At 56.1% G+C, this 22,746-nt stretch overlaps 1 protein-coding gene across 2 annotated transcripts in view; it reads right to left on the minus strand.

Moving 5' to 3' along the window:
• The window catches only part of LOC122552853 (uncharacterized), a 63,150-nt gene that overhangs the window by 23,867 nt on the left and 16,537 nt on the right, over nt 1-22,746 (minus strand). The gene's annotated exons all lie outside the window — the stretch shown is intronic.

Here is a 22,746-nt window from a genome sequence, read left to right on the forward strand (position 1 = left end):
TTGGCAGGATGCTGGATGTAGGCTGAAGGTGGTGGTGCAATTTGGAATGTAGGCAGTGGGTAGGTGAGGAAAGGGAGAGTTTGTCCAGAATATAGGCAGGGTATGGGGAGATTTCACTGGAGTGGGGGGATTCTGGATACAGCCGAAAGACAGGAATGGTGCAGCTTGGAGTGCAAGCAGAGGGTAGGTGGGGAGTGTAGGCAGCAGGTGGGGAATTTAAGGGGGGTATGGAGTTTTGTAGGAGGGTATGGCATGTAGGCAGAGGTTGGGGATGTTTGTCTGGAATGTTGGAGAGGGGAATTCTGGACAGAGTTGAAGGACGGGGATGGTACAGTCTGGAGTGCAGGCAGGGTATGGACTGGACAAGGGGCTATGGAGCGTAGGCAGTGTGGTATGAGGGTATATGGGGATTATCTGGATTGTGGACATGGGGGGTGGTGGAAGATGATGCAGCCTGGAGTGCAGACAGAGAGCAGTGCAGAGATCAGCGAGTGGGGAGTTCATGATTGGGGATGAGTGGGGGGATGGAGATGGTGAATGATTGGGGGGTGGAGGGGGTATGAAGATTGGGGAGTGGAGGGGGCATGGAGATTGGGGGTGAGTGTAGGGGCCATGGAGATTGGGGAGCATACAGGGTATAGAAATTGGGGGTGAGTTGGGGGATATGGAGATCGGGGAGCGTAGGGGAACTGGAGATTGCGGATGAGTGGGGTGGGTTTGGAGATCTAGGGTGAGTGAGGGGGTATGGAGATTGAGGGATGTAGGGGGAATGGAGATTGGGTATTACTCGAATGGGTATGGTGATTGGGGGTGAGTGGGAAGTGTATGAAGATTGGGGTTGGGAGTGTGGAGATTGGGGGAGTGGAGAGTATTAAGATTTGGGGGTATGGAGATTGGGGAGTGGAGGGGGTATGGATATTGGAAGGATGTACGGAGTGTTGACATTGGATGTGAGTGGGGACATGGAGGTTGGGGTAATTGGGTGGACATGGAGGTTGGGGGTATGCAGATTGGATGGGTGGGGGTATAGGGTATTGAGATTGGTGGTGTAGATTAGATTAGATTAGATTAGATTACTTACAGGCCCTTCGGCCCAACAAGTCCACACCGACCTGCCGAAGCGTAACCCACCCAGACCCATTCCCCTACATTTACCCCTTCACCTAACACTACGGGCAATTTAGCATGGCCAATTCGCCTAACCTGCACATTTTTTGGATTGTGGGAGGAAACCGGAGCACCCAGAGGAAACCCACGCAGACACGGGGAGAATGTACAAACTCCACACAGTCAGTCACCTGAGGCGGGAATTGAACCCGGATCTCTGGTGCTGTGAGGCAACAGTGCTAACCACTGTGCCACCGTGCCGTAGGGAGCATGGAGATTAGGGAGTGTGGGGGAATGAAGACTGGAGCATGTACGCAGCATGGAGATTGAGGGGTGTAGTGGGAACAAAGATTGGGGGATCTAGGCAGTATGGAGATTGTGGGGTGTAGGAGGTAAGGATATTGGGGGCGGGTGGGGGCAGTATGAAGATTTGGGTGAGTGGAGGGGCATGGAGACTGGCGGTGAGTGGGGGGGGCATGGAGGTTGGGGGAGTCGGGAGGTAAGAAGATTGGGGAGGGCATGGCAATTGGTTGTGAGTGATAGGATATGGAGATTTGGGTTGAGTTGGGTAGTATGGAGATCGGGGATGGGGGGGTACGGAGATTGGGAATGAGCAGGGGATGAGTGTAGGGGGTATGGGGATTGATGGTGAGTGTAGGGATTGGCGGTGAGTGTAGGGGACATGGGGATTGACGGTGAGTGTAGGGGGCATGGGGATTGGCGGTGAGTATAGGGGGGTGTGGGGATTGGCAGTGAGTGTAGGAGGTGTGGGGATTGACAGCGTGTGATGGGATATGGAGATTGGGGGGAACACAGATTGGGGACGAAGGGGGGGGGTATGGAGATTGGGGATGAAGGGGGGTACAGAGATTGTGGATGAGCGGAGAGTATGGATATTGGGGATGAGCGGGGGGCATGGAAATTGGGAAGTGTTGGCTGTATGGAGTTTAGGGAGTGTAGAGGTTATGGAGATTGGGGGTATGGAGATAAGGGGTTAGTGTGGGGGTACGGAGGTTGGTGGTGAGTGTAGGGGGTATGGAGATTGATGGTGAGTGTAGGGGGTATGGAGATTGAGGGTGAATATACAGGATATGGAGATTGGGGTGAGTGTAGGGGGTATGGAGATTGGTGGAGACTGTTAGGGATATGGAGATTGAGGTGAGTGTAAGGGGTATGGAGATTGGGTATGGGTGTAAGGGGTACGGAGATTGGGGATGAGTGTTAGGGTGTGTGGAAATTGGGGAGGGAGTGTAGGGTGTATGGAGTTTGGGGTGCGTGTAGGAGGTATGGAGGTTGGGGTGAGTGGGAGGTATGGAGATTGTGGTGAGTGTGGGTGCATGGAGATTGGGGATGAGTGTAGAGGTGTATGGAAAATGGTGTGAGTGTCATGGGTATGGAGATTGGGGGTGAGAGTAGTGGATACGGAGATTGGGGGGGGGGGGGGGGAAGTGTAGGGGGTGTATGGAGATTTTGGGTTGGGGTATAGGAGGTGAGTAGGGGTGTGTGTAGGGATTTTGTGTTGGGGGCATAAGGTGTGAGTGGGGGTGTATGGAGATTTTGGGTTGGGGTATAGGAGGTGAGTAGGGGTGTGTGTAGGGATTTTGTGTTGGGGGCATAAGGTGTGAGTGGGGGTGTATGGGGATTTGGGATTGGGGGTAAATGGGATGAGTGGGGGTGTATGGAGATTTGGGTTGGGGGTATGGGGGTGCATGGGGTTTTTGGGTTGGGAGTATCGGGATGAGTGGGGTGTACGGGGATTTCGGGTTGGAGCGTATCGAGGTGCATGAGCTTTTTGGGCTGGAGGTTATAGGGGTGTGTGGGGGTGTATGGCAATTTAGGGTTGGGGTGTAGAAGGGGTGTGTGGGGGTATATCGAGATTTTGGGTTGGGATATAGAGGGGGTGAAGTGGGGGTGTATGGGGACTTAGAGTTGGGGGTACAGGGGTGAGTGGGGGTGTATGGAGATTTTGTGTTGGGGGTATGTGTGGTGATGAGGGGTATAGGGGGTGATGGGGTTTTGGGGGTGATGGGGGTATAGGGAGTGAGGGTGTATGGGGTATATGGGTGAAGGGAGTATGGGGGTGAGATGAGGTGTAGGGGGTGATGGGGGTGTAGGGGGTGATGGTGGGGTATAGGGGGTGATGGGGGTTTATGGGGTGATGGGGGTTTATGGGGTGATGGGGGTTTATGGGGTGATGGGAGGGGCATGGGGGTGTTGGGAGGGGTATAGAGGGTGTTGGGAGGGGTATAGAGGATGTTGGGAGGGTATGGGGGTGTTGGGAGGGTATGGGGGTGTTGGGAGGGTATGGGGGTGTTGGGAGGGTATGGGGGTGTTGGGAGGGTATGGGGGTGTTGGGAGGGTATGGGGGTGTTGGGAGGGGTGCAGTGCGTGATGGGGATATACAGAGTGTAGGGGGTGATGGGGGATAGGGAGTGTAGGGGGTGATGGGGTATAGGGGCTGATGGGGGGTGCAGTGGGATATGGGGATATAGGGAGTGTGGGGGTGATGGGGTATAGGGGGTGTTGGGAGGAGTATAGAGGGTGTTGGGAGGTGTATAGAGGGTGTTGGGAGGGTATGGGGGTGTTGGGAGGGTATGGGGGTGTTGGGAGGGTATGGGGGTGTTGGGAGGGTATGGCGGTGTTGGGAGGGTATGGCGGTGTTGGGAGGGTATGGCGGTGTTGGGAGGGTATGGCGGTGTTGGGAGGGTATGGCGGTGTTGGGAGGGTATGGCGGTGTTGGGAGGGTATGGCGGTGTTGGGAGGGTATGGCGGTGTTGGGAGGGTATGGCGGTGTTGGGAGGGTATGGCGGTGTTGGGAGGGTATGGCGGTGTTGGGAGGGTATGGCGGTGTTGGGAGGGTATGGCGGTGTTGGGAGGGTATGGCGGTGTTGGGAGGGTATGGCGGTGTTGGGAGGGTATGACGGTGTTGGGAGGGTATGACGGTGTTGGGAGGGTATGACGGTGTTGGGAGGGTATGGCGGTGTTGGGAGGGTATGGCGGTGTTGGGAGGGTATGGCGGTGTTGGGAGGGTATGGCGGTGTTGGGAGGGTATGGCGGTGTTGGGAGGGTATGGCGGTGTTGGGAGGGTATGGCGGTGTTGGGAGGGTATGGCGGTGTTGGGAGGGTATGGCGGTGTTGGGAGGGTATGGCGGTGTTGGGAGGGTATGGCGGTGTTGGGAGGGTATGGCGGTGTTGGGAGGGTATGGCGGTGTTGGGAGGGTATGGCGGTGTTGGGAGGGTATGGCGGTGTTGGGAGGGTATGGCGGTGTTGGGAGGGTATGGCGGTGTTGGGAGGGTATGGCGGTGTTGGGAGGGTATGGGGGTGTTGGGAGGGTATGGGGGTGTTGGGAGGGTATGGGGGTGTTGGGAGGGTATGGGGGTGTTGGGAGGGTATGGGGGTGTTGGGAGGGTATGGGGGTGTTGGGAGGGTATGGGGGTGTTGGGAGGGTATGGGGGTGTTGGGAGGGTATGGGGGTGTTGGGAGGGGTGCAGTGCGTGATGGGGTATAGGGAGTGTAGGGGGTGATGGAGTGTAGGGGGTGATGGGGTATAGGGGCTGATGGGGGTGCAGTGGGATATGGGGATATAGGGAGTGTGGGGGGTAATGGGGGTATGGGGTGATGGTGGGTTTAGGAGGTGATGGAGGGTATAGGGGGTGATGGAGGGTATAGGGGGTGATGGAGGTTATGGGGGGTGATGGAGGTTATGGGGGGTGATGGAGGTTATGGGGGGTGATGGAGGTTATGGAGATGATGGAGGTATAGGGGGATGATGGGGGTTATAGGGGGTGATGGAGGTTATAGGGGGATGATGGGGGTATAGGGGGTGATGGAGGTTATCGGGGATGATTGAGGTTATAAGGGGTGATGGAGATTAAAGGGGGTATAGGGGTGATGGAGGTTATAGGAGGTGATGGGGTGTAGGGGGTGATGCGGGTATAAGAGGTGATGGGGGTGTTTGGGGTGATGGGGGTGTTTGGGGTGATGGGGGTGTTTGGGGTGATGGGGGTGTTTGGGGTGATGGGGGTGTTTGGGGTGATGGGGGTGTTTGGGGTGATGGGGGTGTTTGGGGTGATGGGGGTGTTTGGGGTGATGGGGGTGTTTGGGGTGATGGGGGTGTTTGGGGTGATGGGGGTGTTTGGGGTGATGGGGGTGTTTGGGGTGATGGGGGTGTTTGGGGTGATGGGGGTGTTTGGGGTGATGGGGGTGTTTGGGGTGATGGGGGTGTTTGGGGTGATGGGGGTGTTTGGGGTGATGGGGGTGTTTGGGGTGATGGGGGTGTTTGGGGTGATGGGGGTGTTTGGGGTGATGGGGGTGTTTGGGGTGATGGGGGTGTTTGGGGTGATGGGGGTGTTTGGGGTGATGGGGGTGTTTGGGGTGATGGGGGTGTTTGGGGTGATGGGGGTGTTTGGGGTGATGGGGGTGTTTGGGGTGATGGGGGTGTTTGGGGTGATGGGGGTGTTTGGGGTGATGGGGGTGTTTGGGGTGATGGGGGTGTTTGGGGTGATGGGGGTGTTTGGGGTGATGGGGGTGTTTGGGGTGATGGGGGTGTTTGGGGTGATGGGGGTGTTTGGGGTGATGGGGGTGTTTGGGGTGATGGGGGTGTTTGGGGTGATGGGGGTGTTTGGGGTGATGGGGGTGTTTGGGGTGATGGGGGTGTTTGGGGTGATGGGGGTGTTTGGGGTGATGGGGGTGTTTGGGGTGATGGGGGTGTTTGGGGTGATGGGAGGGGTATAGAGGGTGTTGGGAGGGGTATAGAGGGTGTTGGGAGGGGTATAGAGGGTGTTGGGAGGGGTATAGAGAGTGTTGGGAGGCGTATAGAGGGTGTTGGGAGGCGTACAGAGGGTGTTGGGAGGCGTACAGAGGGTGTTGGGAGGGTATGGGGGTGTTGGGTGGCGTGCAGTGGGTGATGGGGATATAGGGAGTGAAGGGGGCGATAGGGTATAGGGGCTGATGCGGGGTGCAGTGGGATATATGGATAGAGTGAATGTGGGGGGTGATGGGGAGTATAGGGGGTGATGGAGGGTATAGAGGTGAGGGAGGGTATAGGGAGTGATGGAGGTTATGGGGGTGATGGAAGTATAGGGAGTGCAGGGGATGATGGGGGGTGCAGTGGGATATATGGATATAGGGAATGTGGGGGGTGATTGGGAGTATAGGGGGCGATGGAGGGTATAGGGGTGAGGTGGGTATAGGGGGTGATGGAGGGTATAGGGGGTGATGGATGGTATAGGGATTAATGGAGGGTATAGGGATTGATGGAGGGTATAGGGATTGATGGAGGGTATAGGGATTGATGGGGGTATGGGGGGGTGATGGAGGGTAAGGGGTTGATGGGATATGGGGGTGATGGAGGGTATAGGCGTGATGGAGTATAGGGGAGATGGAGGTTATGGGTGTATAGGGGGTGATGGACGCTATGGGAGGTATGGGGGTGATGGAGGTTATAGGGGATGATGGGGGTATAGGGGGTGTGATGGAGGGTATGGGGCTGATGGAAGTATAGGGAGTGTAGGGGGTGATGGAGGTTATCGGGGGTGATGGAGTGTATGGGGGGTATAGGGGGCGATGGAGGTTATGGGGGGTATAGGGGTGATGGGGGGTATAGATGGTGATGGGGGTATATGGGGTGATGGTAGGGGTATAGAGGGTGTTGGGAGGGTATAGGGGGTGATGGAGGGTGTAGGGGGTGATGGGATATATGGGTGATGGGGGCATATGGGTGATGGGGGCATATGGGGTGATGGTAGGGGTATAGAGGGTGTTGGGAGGATATCGGAGGAGTTGAGAGGTGTGCAGTGGATGATGGGGATATAGGGATTGTAGGGGGTGATGGGGTATACGGGCTGATGGGGGGGTGCAGTGGGATATATGGATATAGGGTATGTGGAGGGTGATGGGGAGTATAGGGGGTGATGGAGTTTATAAGGGGTGATGGAGGTATAGGAAGTGTAGGGGGTGATGGGGATATAGGGGATGATGGAGGTTATCGGGGATGATGGAGGGTATGGGGGGTATAGGGGGTGATGGAGTGTATCGGGGGTATAGGGGGTGATGGAAGTTATAGGGGGTAATGGAGGGTATGGGGGGTATAGGAGGTGATGGGGGTATAGGAGGTGATGGGGATGATGGGGGTATAGGGGATGATGTGGGGTATAGGGGTGCAGGGGGTAATGGGTGTATAAGGTGGTGATGGAGGGTATAGGGGGTGATGGAGGGTATAGGGGGTGATGGAGGGTATAGGGGGTGATGGAGGGTATAGGGGGTGATGGCGGTATACAGTGTGATGGGGGTATATGGGGTGATAGGGCTAAGGTGGGGTGATGGGAAGGATATGGGGGTATTGGGAGGAGTATAGAGGGTGTTGGGAGGGTTTGGGGGTGTTGGGAGGGGTGCAGTGGGTGATGAGGTATAGGAGCTGATGGGGGGTGCAGTGGGATATGGGGATATAGGGAGTGTGGGGGGTGATGTGGGTATAGGGGGTGATGGAGGGTATAGGGGTGATGGAGGGTATAGGGGGTGATGGAGGGTATAGGGGGTGATGGCGGTATACAGTGTTATGGGGGTATATGGGGTGATAGGGCTAAGGTGGGGTGATGGGAAGGATATGGGGTATTGGGAGGAGTATAGAGGGTGTTGGGAGGGGTGCAGTGGGTGATGAGGTATAGGAGCTGATGGGGGGTGCAGTGGGATATGGGGATATAGGGAGTGTGGGGGGTGATGGGGGTATAGGGGGTGATGGAGGGTATAGGGGGTGATGGAGGGTATCGGGGTGATGAAGGTTATGGGGGTGATGTAGGTATAGGGAGTGTAGGGAGTGATGGGGGTATAGGGGGTGATGGAGGTTTTCGGGGATGATGGAGGTTATAGGGGGTATAGGGGGTGTTGGAAGGGTATGGGGGTGTTGGGTGGCGTGCAGTGGGTGATGGGGATATAGGGAGTGTAGGGGTGATAGGGTATAGGGGCTGATGCGGGGTGCAGTGGGATACATGGATATAGTGAATGTGGGGGGTGATGGGGAGTATAGGGGGCGATGGAGGGTATAGAGGTGAGGGAGGGTATAGGGAGTGATGGAGGTTATGGGGGTGATGGAGGTATAGGGAGTATAGGGGCTGATGGGGGGTGCAGTGGGATATATGGATATAGGGAATGTGGGGGGTGATTGGGAGTATAGGGGCGATGGAGGGTATAGGGGTGAGGGAGGTATAGTCAGGCGATGGAGAGTATAGGGAGTGATGGAGGATATAGGGATTGATGGAGGTTATAGGGGGTGATGGAGGTATAGGGAGTGTAGGGGGTGATAAGGGTATGGGGGAGTGATGGAGGGTAAGGGGTTGATGGGGTATGGGGGTGATGGAGGGTACAGGGGTGATGGGGTATAGGGGAAATGGAGGTTATGGGTGTATAAGGGGTGATGGACGGTATGGGAGGTATGGGGGTGATGGAGGTTATGGGGGGTGATGGGGGTATAGGGGGTGTGATGGAGGGTATGGGGCTGATGGAGGTATAGGGAGTGTAGGGGGTGATGGAGGTTATCGGGGGTGATGGAGGGTATGGGCGTATAGGGGGTGATGGAGGTTTTCGGGGATGATGGAGGTTATAGGGGGTATAGGGGGTGATGGAGGTTATAGGGGGTGATGGGGTATATGGGGTGATGGGAGTATATGGGGTGATGGGAGTATATGGGGTGATGGGAGTATATGGGGTGATAGGAGGGGTATAGAGGGTGTTGGGAGGCGTGCAGTGGGTGATGGGGATATAGGGAGTGTAGGGGGTGATAGGGTATAGGGGCTGATGTGGGGTGCAGTGGGATATACGGATATAGGGAATGTGGGGGGTGATGGGGAGCATGGGGTGATGGAGGGTATAGAGGTGAGGGAGGGTATAGGGAGTGATGGAGGTTATGGGGGTGATGGAGGTATGGGGAGTGTAAGGGCTGATGGGGGGTGCAGTGGGATATTTGGATATAGGGAATGTGGGGGGAGATGGGGAGAATAGGGTCGATGGAGAGTATAGGGATGAGGGGGGTATAGGGGGTGACGGAGGGTATAGGGAGTGATGGAGGTTATAGGGGGTGATGGAGATATAGGGAGTGTAGGGGGTGATGGGGGGTAATGGAGGGTATAGGGGGTGATGGAGGGTATAGGGGGTGATGGAGGGTATAGGGGGAGATGGAGGTTATGGAGGTATAGGGGGTGATGGATGGTATGGGACGTATGGGTGTGATGGAGGTTATAGGGGGTGATGGGGGTATAGGGGTGTGATGGAGGGTATGGGACTCATGGAGGTATAGGGAGTGTAGGGGGTGATGGAGGGTATGGGCGTATAGGGGGCGATGGAGGTTATAGGGGGTATAGGGGCAATGGGGGGTATAGGTGGTGATGGCGGGGTATATGTGGTGATGGGGGTATAGGGGATGATGAGGGTATAGGGAGTGTAGGTGGTGATGGGGGGTGTAGGGGATGATGGGGGTATAGGAAGTGTAGGTGGCGATGGGGGGTGTAGGGGGTATAGGGGTGATGGAGAGTATAGGGGGTGATGGGGTATATGGGGTGATGGGGGTATATGGTGTGATGGGGTTATATGGGGTGATGGGAGGGGTATAGAGGGTGTTGGAAGGGTATGGGGGTGTTGGGTGGCGTGCAGTGGGCGATGGGGATATAGGGAGTGCAGTGGGTGATCAGGTATAGGGGCTGATGGGGGGTGCAGTGGGATATGGGTATATAGGGAGTGTGGGGGTTGATGGGGGTATAGGGGGTGATGGAGGGTATAGGGGGTGAGGGAGGTATAGGGGGTGAGGGAGGTTATGGGGGTGATGAAGGTTATGGGGGTGATGAAGGTTATGGGGGTGATGAAGGTAAAGGGAGTGTAGGGGGTGATGGAGGATATCGGGGATGATGGAGGTTATAGGGGGTGATGGAGGCTATAGGGGGTATAGGGGGTGATAGAGTGTATGGGGGGTATAGGGGGTGATGGAGGTTATAGGGGGTGATGGGGTATATGGGGTGATGAGTGTATATGGGGTGATGGGGGTATATGGGGTGATGGGAGGGGTATAGAGGGTGTTGGGAGGGTATGGGGGTGTTGGGTGGCGTGCAGTGGGTGATGGGGATATAGGAAGTGTAGGGGGTGATAGGGTATAGGGGCTGATGCGGGGTGCAGTGGGATATATGGATATAGGGAATGTGGGGGGTGATGGGGAGTATAGGGGTGATGGAGGGTATCGAGGTGAGGGAGGGTATAGGGAGTGATGGAGGTATAGGGAGTGTAAGGGCTGATGGGGGGTGCAGTGGGATATGGGGATATAGGGAGTGTGGGGGGTAATGGGGGTATGGGGTGATGGTGGGTTTAGGAGGTGATGGAGGGTATAGGGGGTGATGGAGGGTATAGGGGGTGATGGAGGTTATGGGGGGTGATGGAGGTTATGGGGGGTGATGGAGGTTATGGGGGGTGATGGAGGTTATGGAGATGATGGAGGTATAGGGGGATGATGGGGGTATAGGGGGTGATGGAGGTTATAGGGGGATGATGGGGGTATAGGGGGTGATGGAGGTTATCGGGGATGATTGAGGTTATAAGGGGTGATGGAGATTAAAGGGGGTATAGGGGTGATGGAGATTAAAGGGGGTATAGGGGTGATGGAGGTTATAGGAGGTGATGGGGTGTAGGGGGTGATGCGGGTATAAGAGGTGATGGGGGTGTATGGGGTGATGGGGGTGTTTGGGGGTGTTTGGGGTGATGGGGGTGTTTGGGGTGATGGGGGTGTTTGGGGTGATGGGGGTGTTTGGGGTGATGGGGGTGTTTGGGGTGATGGGGGTGTTTGGGGTGATGGGGGTGTTTGGGGTGATGGGGGTGTTTGGGGTGATGGGGGTGTTTGGGGTGATGGGGGTGTTTGGGGTGATGGGGGTGTTTGGGGTGATGGGGGTGTTTGGGGTGATGGGGGTGTTTGGGGTGATGGGGGTGTTTGGGGTGATGGGGGTGTTTGGGGTGATGGGGGTGTTTGGGGTGATGGGGGTGTTTGGGGTGATGGGGGTGTTTGGGGTGATGGGGGTGTTTGGGGTGATGGGGGTGTTTGGGGTGATGGGGGTGTTTGGGGTGATGGGGGTGTTTGGGGTGATGGGGGTGTTTGGGGTGATGGGGGTGTTTGGGGTGATGGGGGTGTTTGGGGTGATGGGGGTATTTGGGGTGATGGGGTATTTGGGGTGATGGGAGGGGTATAGAGGGTGTTGGGAGGGGTATAGAGGGTGTTGGGAGGGGTATAGAGGGTGTTGGGAGGGGTATAGAGAGTGTTGGGAGGCGTATAGAGGGTGTTGGGAGGCGTACAGAGGGTGTTGGGAGGCGTACAGAGGGTGTTGGGAGGGTATGGGGGTGTTGGGTGGCGTGCAGTGGGTGATGGGGATATAGGGAGTGAAGGGGGCGATAGGGTATAGGGGCTGATGCGGGGTGCAGTGGGATATATGGATAGAGTGAATGTGGGGGGTGATGGGGAGTATAGGGGGTGATGGAGGGTATAGAGGTGAGGGAGGGTATAGGGAGTGATGGAGGTTATGGGGGTGATGGAAGTATAGGGAGTGCAGGGGCTGATGGGGGGTGCAGTGGGATATATGGATATAGGGAATGTGGGGGGTGATTGGGAGTATAGGGGGCGATGGAGGGTATAGGGGTGAGGTGGGTATAGGGGGTGATGGAGGGTATAGGGGGTGATGGATGGTATAGGGATTAATGGAGGGTATAGGGATTGATGGAGGGTATAGGGATTGATGGGGGTATGGGGGGGGTGATGGAGGGTAAGGGGTTGATGGGATATGGGGGTGATGGAGGGTATAGGCGTGATGGAGTATAGGGGAGATGGAGGTTATGGGTGTATAGGGGGTGATGGACGCTATGGGAGGTATGGGGGTGATGGAGGTTATAGGGGATGATGGGGGTATAGGGGGTGTGATGGAAGGTATGGGGCTGATGGAAGTATAGGGAGTGTAGGGGGTGATGGAGGTTATCGGGGGTGATGGAGTGTATGGGGGGTATAGGGGGCGATGGAGGTTATGGGGGGTATAGGGGTGATGGGGGGTATAGATGGTGATGGGGGTATATGGGGTGATGGTAGGGGTATAGAGGGTGTTGGGAGGGTATAGGGGGTGATGGAGGGTGTAGGGGGTGATGGGATATATGGGTGATGGGGGCATATGGGTGATGGGGGCATATGGGGTGATGGTAGGGGTATAGAGGGTGTTGGGAGGATATCGGAGGAGTTGAGAGGTGTGCAGTGGATGATGGGGATATAGGGATTGTAGGGGGTGATGGGGTATACGGGCTGATGGGGGGGTGCAGTGGGATATATGGATATAGGGTATGTGGAGGGTGATGGGGAGTATAGGGGGTGATGGAGTTTATAAGGGGTGATGGAGGTATAGGAAGTGTAGGGGGTGATGGGGATATAGGGGATGATGGAGGTTATCGGGGATGATGGAGGGTATGGGGGGTATAGGGGGTGATGGAGTGTATCGGGGGTATAGGGGGTGATGGAAGTTATAGGGGGTAATGGAGGGTATGGGGGGTATAGGAGGTGATGGGGGTATAGGAGGTGATGGGGGTATAGGAGGTGATGGGGATGATGGGGGTATAGGGGATGATGGAGGTATAGGGGATGATGTGGGGTATAGGGGTGCAGGGGGTAATGGGTGTATAAGGTGGTGATGGAGGGTATAGGGGGTGATGGAGGGTATAGGGGGTGATGGAGGGTATAGGGGGTGATGGCGGTATACAGTGTGATGGGGGTATATGGGGTGATAGGGCTAAGGTGGGGTGATGGGAAGGATATGGGGGTATTGGGAGGAGTATAGAGGGTGTTGGGAGGGTTTGGGGGTGTTGGGAGGGGTGCAGTGGGTGATGAGGTATAGGAGCTGATGGGGGGTGCAGTGGGATATGGGGATATAGGGAGTGTGGGGGGTGATGTGGGTATAGGGGGTGATGGAGGGTATAGGGGTGATGGAGGGTATAGGGGGTGATGGAGGGTATAGGGGGTGATGGCGGTATACAGTGTTATGGGGGTATATGGGGTGATAGGGCTAAGGTGGGGTGATGGGAAGGATATGGGGTATTGGGAGGAGTATAGAGGGTGTTGGGAGGGGTGCAGTGGGTGATGAGGTATAGGAGCTGATGGGGGGTGCAGTGGGATATGGGGATATAGGGAGTGTGGGGGGTGATGGGGGTATAGGGGGTGATGGAGGGTATAGGGGGTGATGGAGGGTATCGGGGTGATGAAGGTTATGGGGGTGATGTAGGTATAGGGAGTGTAGGGAGTGATGGGGGTATAGGGGGTGATGGAGGTTTTCGGAGATGATGGAGGTTATAGGGGGTATAGGGGGTGATGGAGGTTATAGGGGGTGATGGGGTATATGGGGTGATGGGAGTATATGGGGTGATGGGAGTATATGGGGTGATAGGAGGGGTATAGAGGGTGTTGGGAGGCGTGCAGTGGGTGATGGGGATATAGGGAGTGTAGGGGGTGATAGGGTATAGGGGCTGATGTGGGGTGCAGTGGGATATACGGATATAGGGAATGTGGGGGGTGATGGGGAGCATGGGGTGATGGAGGGTATAGAGGTGAGGGAGGGTATAGGGAGTGATGGAGGTTATGGGGGTGATGGAGGTATGGGGAGTGTAAAGGCTGATGGGGGGTGCAGTGGGATATTTGGATATAGGGAATGTGGGGGGAGATGGGGAGAATAGGGTCGATGGAGAGTATAGGGATGAGGGGGGTATAGGGGGTGACGGAGGGTATAGGGAGTGATGGAGGTTATAGGGGGTGATGGAGATATAGGGAGTGTAGGGGGTGATGGGGGGTAATGGAGGGTATAGGGGGTGATGGAGGGTATAGGGGGTGATGGAGGGTATAGGGGGTGATGGAGGGTATAGGGGGAGATGGAGGTTATGGAGGTATAGGGGGTGATGGATGGTATGGGACGTATGGGTGTGATGGAGGTTATAGGGGGTGATGGGGGTATAGGGGTGTGATGGAGGGTATGGGACTCATGGAGGTATAGGGAGTGTAGGGGGTGATGGAGGGTATGGGCGTATAGGGGGCGATGGAGGTTATAGGGGGTATAGGGGCAATGGGGGGTATAGGTGGTGATGGCGGGGTATATGTGGTGATGGGGGTATAGGGGATGATGAGGGTATAGGGAGTGTAGGTGGTGATGGGGGGTGTAGGGGATGATGGGGGTATAGGAAGTGTAGGTGGCGATGGGGGGTGTAGGGGGTGATGGGGGTATAGGGGTGATGGAGAGTATAGGGGGTGATGGGGTATATGGGGTGATGGGGGTATATGGTGTGATGGGGTTATATGGGGTGATGGGAGGGGTATAGAGGGTGTTGGAAGGGTATGGGGGTGTTGGGTGGCGTGCAGTGGGCGATGGGGATATAGGGAGTGCAGTGGGTGATCAGGTATAGGGGCTGATGGGGGGTGCAGTGGGATATGGGTATATAGGGAGTGTGGGGGTTGATGGGGGTATAGGGGTGATGGAGGGTATAGGGGGTGAGGGAGGTATAGGGGGTGAGGGAGGTTATGGGGGTGAGGGAGGTTATGGGGGTGATGAAGGTTATGGGGGTGATGAAGGTTATGGGGGTGATGAAGGTAAAGGGAGTGTAGGGGGTGATGGAGGATATCGGGGATGATGGAGGTTATAGGGGGTGATGGAGGCTATAGGGGGTATAGGGGGTGATAGAGTGTATGGGGGGTATAGGGGGTGATGGAGGTTATAGGGGGTGATGGGGTATATGGGGTGATGAGTGTATATGGGGTGATGGGGGTATATGGGGTGATGGGAGGGGTATAGAGGGTGTTGGGAGGGTATGGGGGTGTTGGGTGGCGTGCAGTGGGTGATGGGGATATAGGAAGTGTAGGGGGTGATAGGGTATAGGGGCTGATGCGGGGTGCAGTGGGATATATGGATATAGGGAATGTGGGGGGTGATGGGGAGTATAGGGGTGATGGAGGGTATCGAGGTGAGGGAGGGTATAGGGAGTGATGGAGGTATAGGGAGTGTAAGGGCTGATGGGGGGTGCAGTGGGATATTTGGATATAGGGAATGTGGGGGCTGATGGGGAGAATAGGGTCGAGGAGGGTATAGGGGTGAGGGGGGTATAGGGGGTGATAGAGAGTAAAGGGAGTGATGGAGGGTATAGGGATTGATGGAGGTTATAGGGGGTGATGGAGGTTATAGGGGGTGATGGAGATATAGGGAGTGTAGGGGGTGATGGAGATATAGGGAGTGTAGGGGGTGATGGGGGTATGGGCGGTTTTGGAGGGTATAGGGGGTGATGGGGTATAGGGGGAGATGGAGGTTATGGGGGTATAGGGGGTGATGGATGGTATGGGACATATGGGGGTGATGGAGGTTATAGGGGGTGATGGGGGTATAGGGGTGTGATGGAGGGTATGGGGCTTATGGAGGTATAGGGAGTGTAGGGGGTGTTGGAGGGTATGGGCGTATAGGGAGTGATGGAGGTTATGGGGGTATAGGGGTGATAGGGGGTATAGGTGGTGATGGGGGGTATATGTGGTGATGGGAGTATAGGGGATGATGAGGGTATAGGGAGTGTAGGTGGCGATGGGGAGTATAGGGGGTGATGGGGGTATAGGGGCCATGGAGAGTATAGGGGTGATGGGGGCACATGGGGTGATGGGGGCACATGGGGTGATGGGGGTATATGGGGTGATGGGGGTATATGGGGTGATGGGGGTATATGGGGTGATGGGGGTATATGGGGTGATGGGGGGGTATAGAGGGTGTTGGAAGGGTATGGGGGTGTTGGGTGGCGTGCAGTGGGTGATGGGGATATAGGGAGTGTAGGGGTGATAGGGTATAGGGGCTGATGCGGGGTGCAGTGGGATACATGGATATAGTGAATGTGGGGGGTGATGGGGAGTATAGGGGGCGATGGAGGGTATAGAGGTGAGGGAGGGTATAGGGAGTGATGGAGGTTATGGGGGTGATGGAGGTATAGGGAGTATAGGGGCTGATGGGGGGTGCAGTGGGATATATGGATATAGGGAATGTGGGGGGTGATTGGGAGTATAGGGGCGATGGAGGGTATAGGGGTGAGGGAGGTATAGTCAGGCGATGGAGAGTATAGGGAGTGATGGAGGATATAGGGATTGATGGAGGTTATAGGGGGTGATGGAGGTATAGGGAGTGTAGGGGGTGATAAGGGTATGGGGGAGTGATGGAGGGTAAGGGGTTGATGGGGTATGGGGGTGATGGAGGGTACAGGGGTGATGGGGTATAGGGGAAATGGAGGTTATGGGTGTATAAGGGGTGATGGACGGTATGGGAGGTATGGGGGTGATGGAGGTTATGGGGGGTGATGGGGGTATAGGGGGTGTGATGGAGGGTATGGGGCTGATGGAGGTATAGGGAGTGTAGGGGGTGATGGAGGTTATCGGGGGTGATGGAGGGTATGGGCGTATAGGGGGTGATGGAGGTTATAGGGGGTGATGGAGTGTATGGGGGGTATAGGGGGCGATGGAGGTTATAGGGGTTATAGAGGTGATGGGGGGTATAGGTGGTGATGGGGGTATATGTGGTGATGGGCTTATATGGGGTGATGGTAGGGGTATAGAGGGTGTTGGGAGGGTATTGGGGGTGTTGGGAGGCGTGCAGTGGATGATGGGGATATAGGGAGTGTAGGGGGTGATGGGGTATAGGGGCTGATGTGGGGGTGCAGTGGGATATATGCATATAGGGAATGTGGGGGGTGATGGACTTTATAAGGGGTGATGGAGGTATAGGAAGTGTAGGGGTTGGTGGGGATATAGGGGATGATGGAGGTTATCGGGGATGATGGAGGGTATGGGGGGTATAGGGGGTGATGGAGTGTATGGGGGGTATGGGGCGATGGAGGTTATGGGGGGTATGGGGTGATGGGGGTATAGGAGGTGATGGGGGTATAGGGAGTGTAGGGGGTGATGGGGGTATAGGGGGTGATGGGGGTATAGGGGGTGGGAGTTTATGGGGTGATGGGAGGGGTATGGGGGTGTTGGGAGAGGTATAGGGGCGATGGGAGGGCTATAGGGTGTGTTGGGAGGGGTATAGGGTGTGTTGGGAGGGGTATAGGGGTGTTGGGAGGGGTGCAGTGCGTGATGGGGATATACGGAGTGTAGAGGGTGATGGGGTATAGGGGCTGATGGGGGGGGTTTTGGGATATGGGGATATAGGGAGTTTGGGGGTGATGAGGTATAGGGGGTGATGGAGGGTATAGGAGTGATGGGGGGTACAGGGGGTGATGGAGGGTATAGGGGTGATGGAGGGTATAGGGGTGAGGAAGGGTATAGGGGTGAGGAAGGGTATAGGGGGTGAGGGGGGTATACAGGATGATGGAGGGTATGGGGGTATAAGAGCTGTTGGAGGTTATAGGGGTATAGGGGGTGATGGAGGTTATAGGGGGTAATGGAGGGTGTGGGGGTTATAGGAGGTGATGGGGGTATAGGGGGTGATGGGGGTATAGGAGGTGATGGGGGTATAGAGAGTGATGGGGGTATAGAGAGTGATGGGGGTATAGGGAGTGATGGGGGTATAGGTGGTGATGGAGGATATAGGGGGTGATGGAGGATATAGGGGGTGATGGAGGATATAGGGGGTGATGGAGGATATAGGGGGTGATGGAGGGTATAGGGGGTGATGGAGGGTATAGGGGGTGATGGAGGGTATAGGGGGGGATGGAGGGTATAGGGGGTGATGGAGGGTATAGGGGTGATGGAGGGTATAGGGGGTGTAAGGGGTGATGGAGGTATACAGTGTGATGGGGTATATGGGGTGATAGGGCTATGGTGGGGTATTGGGAGGAGTATAGAGGGTGTTGGGAGGGGTGCAGTGGGTATATGGGCTGATGGGGGGTGCAGTGGGATATGGGGATATAGGGGGTGTGGGGGGGTGATGGGGGTATAGGGGGTGATGGGGTGATGGAGGGTATAGGGGGTGAGGGGGGTATAGGCAATGATGGAGGGTATGGGGGTGATGAAGGTTATGGGGGTGATGGAGGTTATGGGGGTGATGGAGATTAGGTATAGGGAGTGTAGGGGGTGATGGAGGTTATCGGGGATGATGGAGGTTATAGGAGGTGTGGAGGTTATAGGGGGTATAGGGGGTGATTGGGTATATGGGGTGATGGGGGTATATGGGGTGATGGAAGGGGTATAGAGGGTGTTGGGAGGGTATGGGGATGTTGGATGGCGTGCAGTGGGTGATGGGGATATAGGGATTGTAGGGGGTGATAGGGTATAGTGGCTGATGTGGGGTGCAGTGGGATATATGGATATAGGGAATGTGGGGGGTGATGGGGAGTATAGGGGTGATGGAGGGTACAGGGGTGAGGGGGGTATGGGGGGATGGAGGGTATAGGGAGTGATGGAGGGTATAGGGAGTGATGGAGGTTATAGGGGTTGATGGAGATATAGGGAGTGTAGGGGGTGATGGGGGTGATGGAGGTTATAGGGGGTGATGGGGATATAGGGGTGTGATGGAGGGTAGATTAGATTAGATTTCTTACTGTGTGGAAACAGGCCCTTTGGCCCAACAAGTCCACACCGACCCGCCGAAGCGCAACCCACCCATACCCCTACATCTACCCCTTTAACCTAACACTACGGGCAATTTACCATTGCCAATTCACCTGACCCGCACATCTTTGTGACTGTGGGAGGAAACCGGAGCACCCGGAGGAAACCCACGCAGACACGGGGAGAATGTGCAAACTCCACACAGTCAGTCGCCTGAGTCGGGAATTGAACCCGGGTCTCTGGCGCTGTGAGGCAGCAGTGCTAACCACTGTGCCGCCCATGGTGGTATGGGGCTTATGGAGGTATAAGGAGTGTAGGGGGTGATGGAGGGTATGGGCGTATAGGGGGTGATGGAGAGTATGGGGGGTATAGGGGGCGATGGAGGTTATAGGGGGTATAGGGGTGATGGGGGGTATAGGTGGTGATGGGGGTATAGGGCATGATGAGGGTATAGGGAGTGTAGGTGGCGATGGGGGGTATAGGAGGTGATGAAGGGTGTAGGGGGTGATGGGATATATGGGTGATGGGGGCATATGGGGTGATGGTAGGTGTATAGAGGGTGTTGGGAGGATATCGGGGGAGTTGAGAGGCGTGCAGTGGGTGATGGGGATATAGGGAGTGTAGGGGGTGATGGGGTATAGGAGCTAATGGGGGGTGCAGCGGGATATATGGATATAGGGAATGTGGGGGGTGATGGGGAGTATTGGGGATGATGGAGGTATAGGGAGTGTAGGGGGTGTTGGGGGTATAGGGGATGATGGAGGTTATCGGGGATGATGGAGGTTATCGGGGATGATGGAGGGTATCGGGGATGATGGAGGGTATCGGGGATGATGGAGGGTATCGGGGATGATGGAGGGTATCGGGGATGATGGAGGGTATCGGGGATGATGGAGGGTATCGGGGATGATGGAGGGTATGGGAGGTATGGGGGTGATCGAGTATGGGGGGTATGGGGGTGATGGAGTATGGGGGGTATGGGGGTGATGGAGGTATAGGAGGTGATGAGGGGTGTAGGGGGTGATGCGGGTATAGGGGGTGATGGGGGCATAAGAGGTGATGGGGGTACAGATGGTGATGTGGGTATAGGGGGTGATGGGGGTATAGGGAGTGTAGGTGGCGATGGGGGGTATATGGGGTGATGGGAGGGGTAAAGAGGGTGTTGGGAGGGTGTAAGGGGTGTTGGGTGGCGTGCAGTGGGTGATGGGGATATAGGGAGTGTAGGGGTATAGGGGCTGATGCGGGGTACAGTGGGATATAGGGGATGATGGAGGTTATCGGGGATGATGGAGGTTATCGGGGATGATGGAGGTTATCGGGGATGATGGAGGGTATGGGAGGTATGGGGGTGATGGAGGTATAGGAGGTGATGAGGGGTGTAGGGGGTGATGCGGGTATAGGGGGTGATGGGGGTATAAGAGGTGATGGGGGTACAGATGGTGATGTGGGTATAGGGGGTGATGGGGGTATAGGGAGTGTAGGTGGCGATGAGGGGTATATGGGGTGATCGGAGGGGTAAAGAGGGTGTTGGGTGGCGTGCAGTGGGTGATGGGGATATAGGGAGTGTAGGGGTATAGGGGCTGATGCGGGGTACAGTGGGATATATGGATACAGGGAATGTGGGAGGTGATGGGGAGCATAGGGGGCAATGGAGGGTAGAGGGGTGAGGGGGGTATAGGGGGTGAGAGGGGTGTAGGGGGTGATGGAGGGTATAGGGGGTGATGGAGGGTATACGGATTGATGGAGGTACAGGGGGTGTTGGAGGTATAGGGGGTGATGGAGGTATAGGGAGTGTAGGGGGTGATGGGGGTATGGGGGGTGATGGAGCGTATAGGAATTGATGGAGGTATAGGGGGTGATGGAGGTATAGGGGGTGATGGAGGTATAGGGGGTGATGGAGGTATAGGGGGTGATGGGTTGATGGAGGGTATGGGGTGATGGAGGGTATAGGGGGAGATGGAGGTTATAGGGGGTGATGGGGGTATAGGGGTGTGATGGAGGGTATGGGGGTATAGGGGGTGATGGAGTGTATGGGGGTATGGGGTTAATGTAGGTTATAGGGGGTGATGGGGGTATAGGGGGTGATGGGGGTATAGGGGGTGATGGGGGTATAGGGGGTGATGGGGGTATAGGGGGTGATGGGGGTATAGGGGTGTGATGGAGGGTATGGGGCTAATGGAGGTATAGGGAGTGTAGGGGGTGATGGGGTATAGGGGGTGATGGAGGTTATCGGGGGTGATGGAGGGTATGGTGGGGTATAGGGGGTGATGGACGTTATAGGAGTGATGGAGTGTATGGGGGTATAGGGGGAGATGGAGGTTATGGGGGTATAGGTGTGATGGGGGGTATAGGTGGTGATGGGGGGCATATGTGGTGATGGGGGTATAGGGAGTGTTGGTGGCAATGGGGGGTATAGGGGGTGATGGTGGGTATAGGAGGTATAGGGGGTGATGGGGTATATGGGCTGATGGGGGTATATGGGCTCATGGGGGTTTATGGGGTGATGGGGGTATATGGGGTATAAGTATAGAGTATGTTGGGAGGGTATGGGGGTGTTGGGAGGGTATGGGGGTGTTGGGAGGCATGCAGTGGGTGATGGGGATATAGGGAGTGTAGGGGTGATGGGGTATAGGGGCTGATGGGGGTGCAGTGGGATATATGGATATAGGGAATGTGGGGGGTGATGGGGAGTATAGGGGGTGATGGAGGTATAGGGAGTGTAGTGGGTGATGGGGGTATGGGGGGTGATGGAGGGTATAGGGGGTGATGGGAGGGTATAGGGGGTGATGGGAGGGTATAGGGGGTGATGGGAGGGTATAGCGGGTGTTGGGAGGCGTGCAGTGGGTGATGCGGATATATGGACTGTAGGGGATGATGGGGTATAGGAGCTGATGGGGGGTGCAGTGGGATATAGGGATATACGGAATGTGGGGGTGATGGGGATATAGGGGGTGATGGAGGGTATAGGGGTGATGTGGTATAGGGATGATGGAGGGTATAGGGGTTGATTGGGTATAAGGGGTGATGGAGGTTATGGGGGGTATATGGGGTGATGGAGGGTATGGGGGAGAGAGGGTGTGATGGAGGTTATGGGGGTCTAGAAGGTGATGGGGGTATAGGGGTGATGGGGGGTATAGGGAGTGTAGGTGGTGATGTGGGTATAGGAGGTGATGGGGGTATAGGTGGTGATGGGGGGTATATGTGATGATGGGGGGTATGGGGGGAATAGGGGCGATGGGGGGAATAGGGGCGATGGGGGGAATAGGGGCGATGGGGGGAATAGGGGGTGATGGGTGGTATAGGGGGTGATGGGGGTATATGGGGTGATGGCAGGGGTATAGGGTGTGTTGGGAGGGTATGGGGATAGTGGGAGGGGTGCAGTGGCTGATGGGGATATAGTGAGTTTAGGGGGTGATGCGGTATAAGGGCTGATGGGTGGGGGTGCAGTGGGATATGGGGATATAGGGAGTGTGGGGGCTGATCAGGTATAGGGGGTGATGGAGGTATAGGGAGTGTAGGGGGTGATGGGGGTATATGGGGGTGATGGAGGTTATAGGGAGTATAGGGGGTGACGGAGGTTTGGGGGGTGATGGAGGTTATAGGAGGTGATGGAGGCTATGGGGGTGATGGAGTGTATAGGGGGTATAGGGGGCAATGGAGGTTTTAGGGGGCATAGGGAGTGATGGGGGTATAGGGGGTGATGGGGGTATAGGAATTGATGGGGGTATAGGTGGTGATGGGGGTATAGGGGGCGATGGGGGTTATAGGGGGTGATGGAGTGTATGGGGGTATAGGGGGCGATGGAGGTTATAGGGGGTATAGGGGGTGATGGGGGTATGGGTGGTGATGGGGTGTATATGTGGTGATGGGGGTATGGGGGTATAGGGAGTGTAGGTGGCGATGGGGGTTACAGGGGATGAAGGGGGGTATAGGGGGTGATGGAGGGTATAGGGAGTGTAGGGGGTGATGGGGTGTAGGGGGTGAAGGGGGAACAGGGGTGATGGGGGTATACAGGGTGATGGGGGTATAAGGGGTTATGGGGTATACGGGGTGATGGGAGGGGTATAGAGGGCGTTTGGGGGTG

The sequence above is a fragment of the Chiloscyllium plagiosum genome, unplaced genomic scaffold (genome assembly GCF_037043375.1).
Source record: "Chiloscyllium plagiosum isolate Xiang-an unplaced genomic scaffold, Cpla_swu_hap1 HiC_scaffold_10, whole genome shotgun sequence".
NCBI lineage: Eukaryota > Metazoa > Chordata > Chondrichthyes > Orectolobiformes > Hemiscylliidae > Chiloscyllium > Chiloscyllium plagiosum.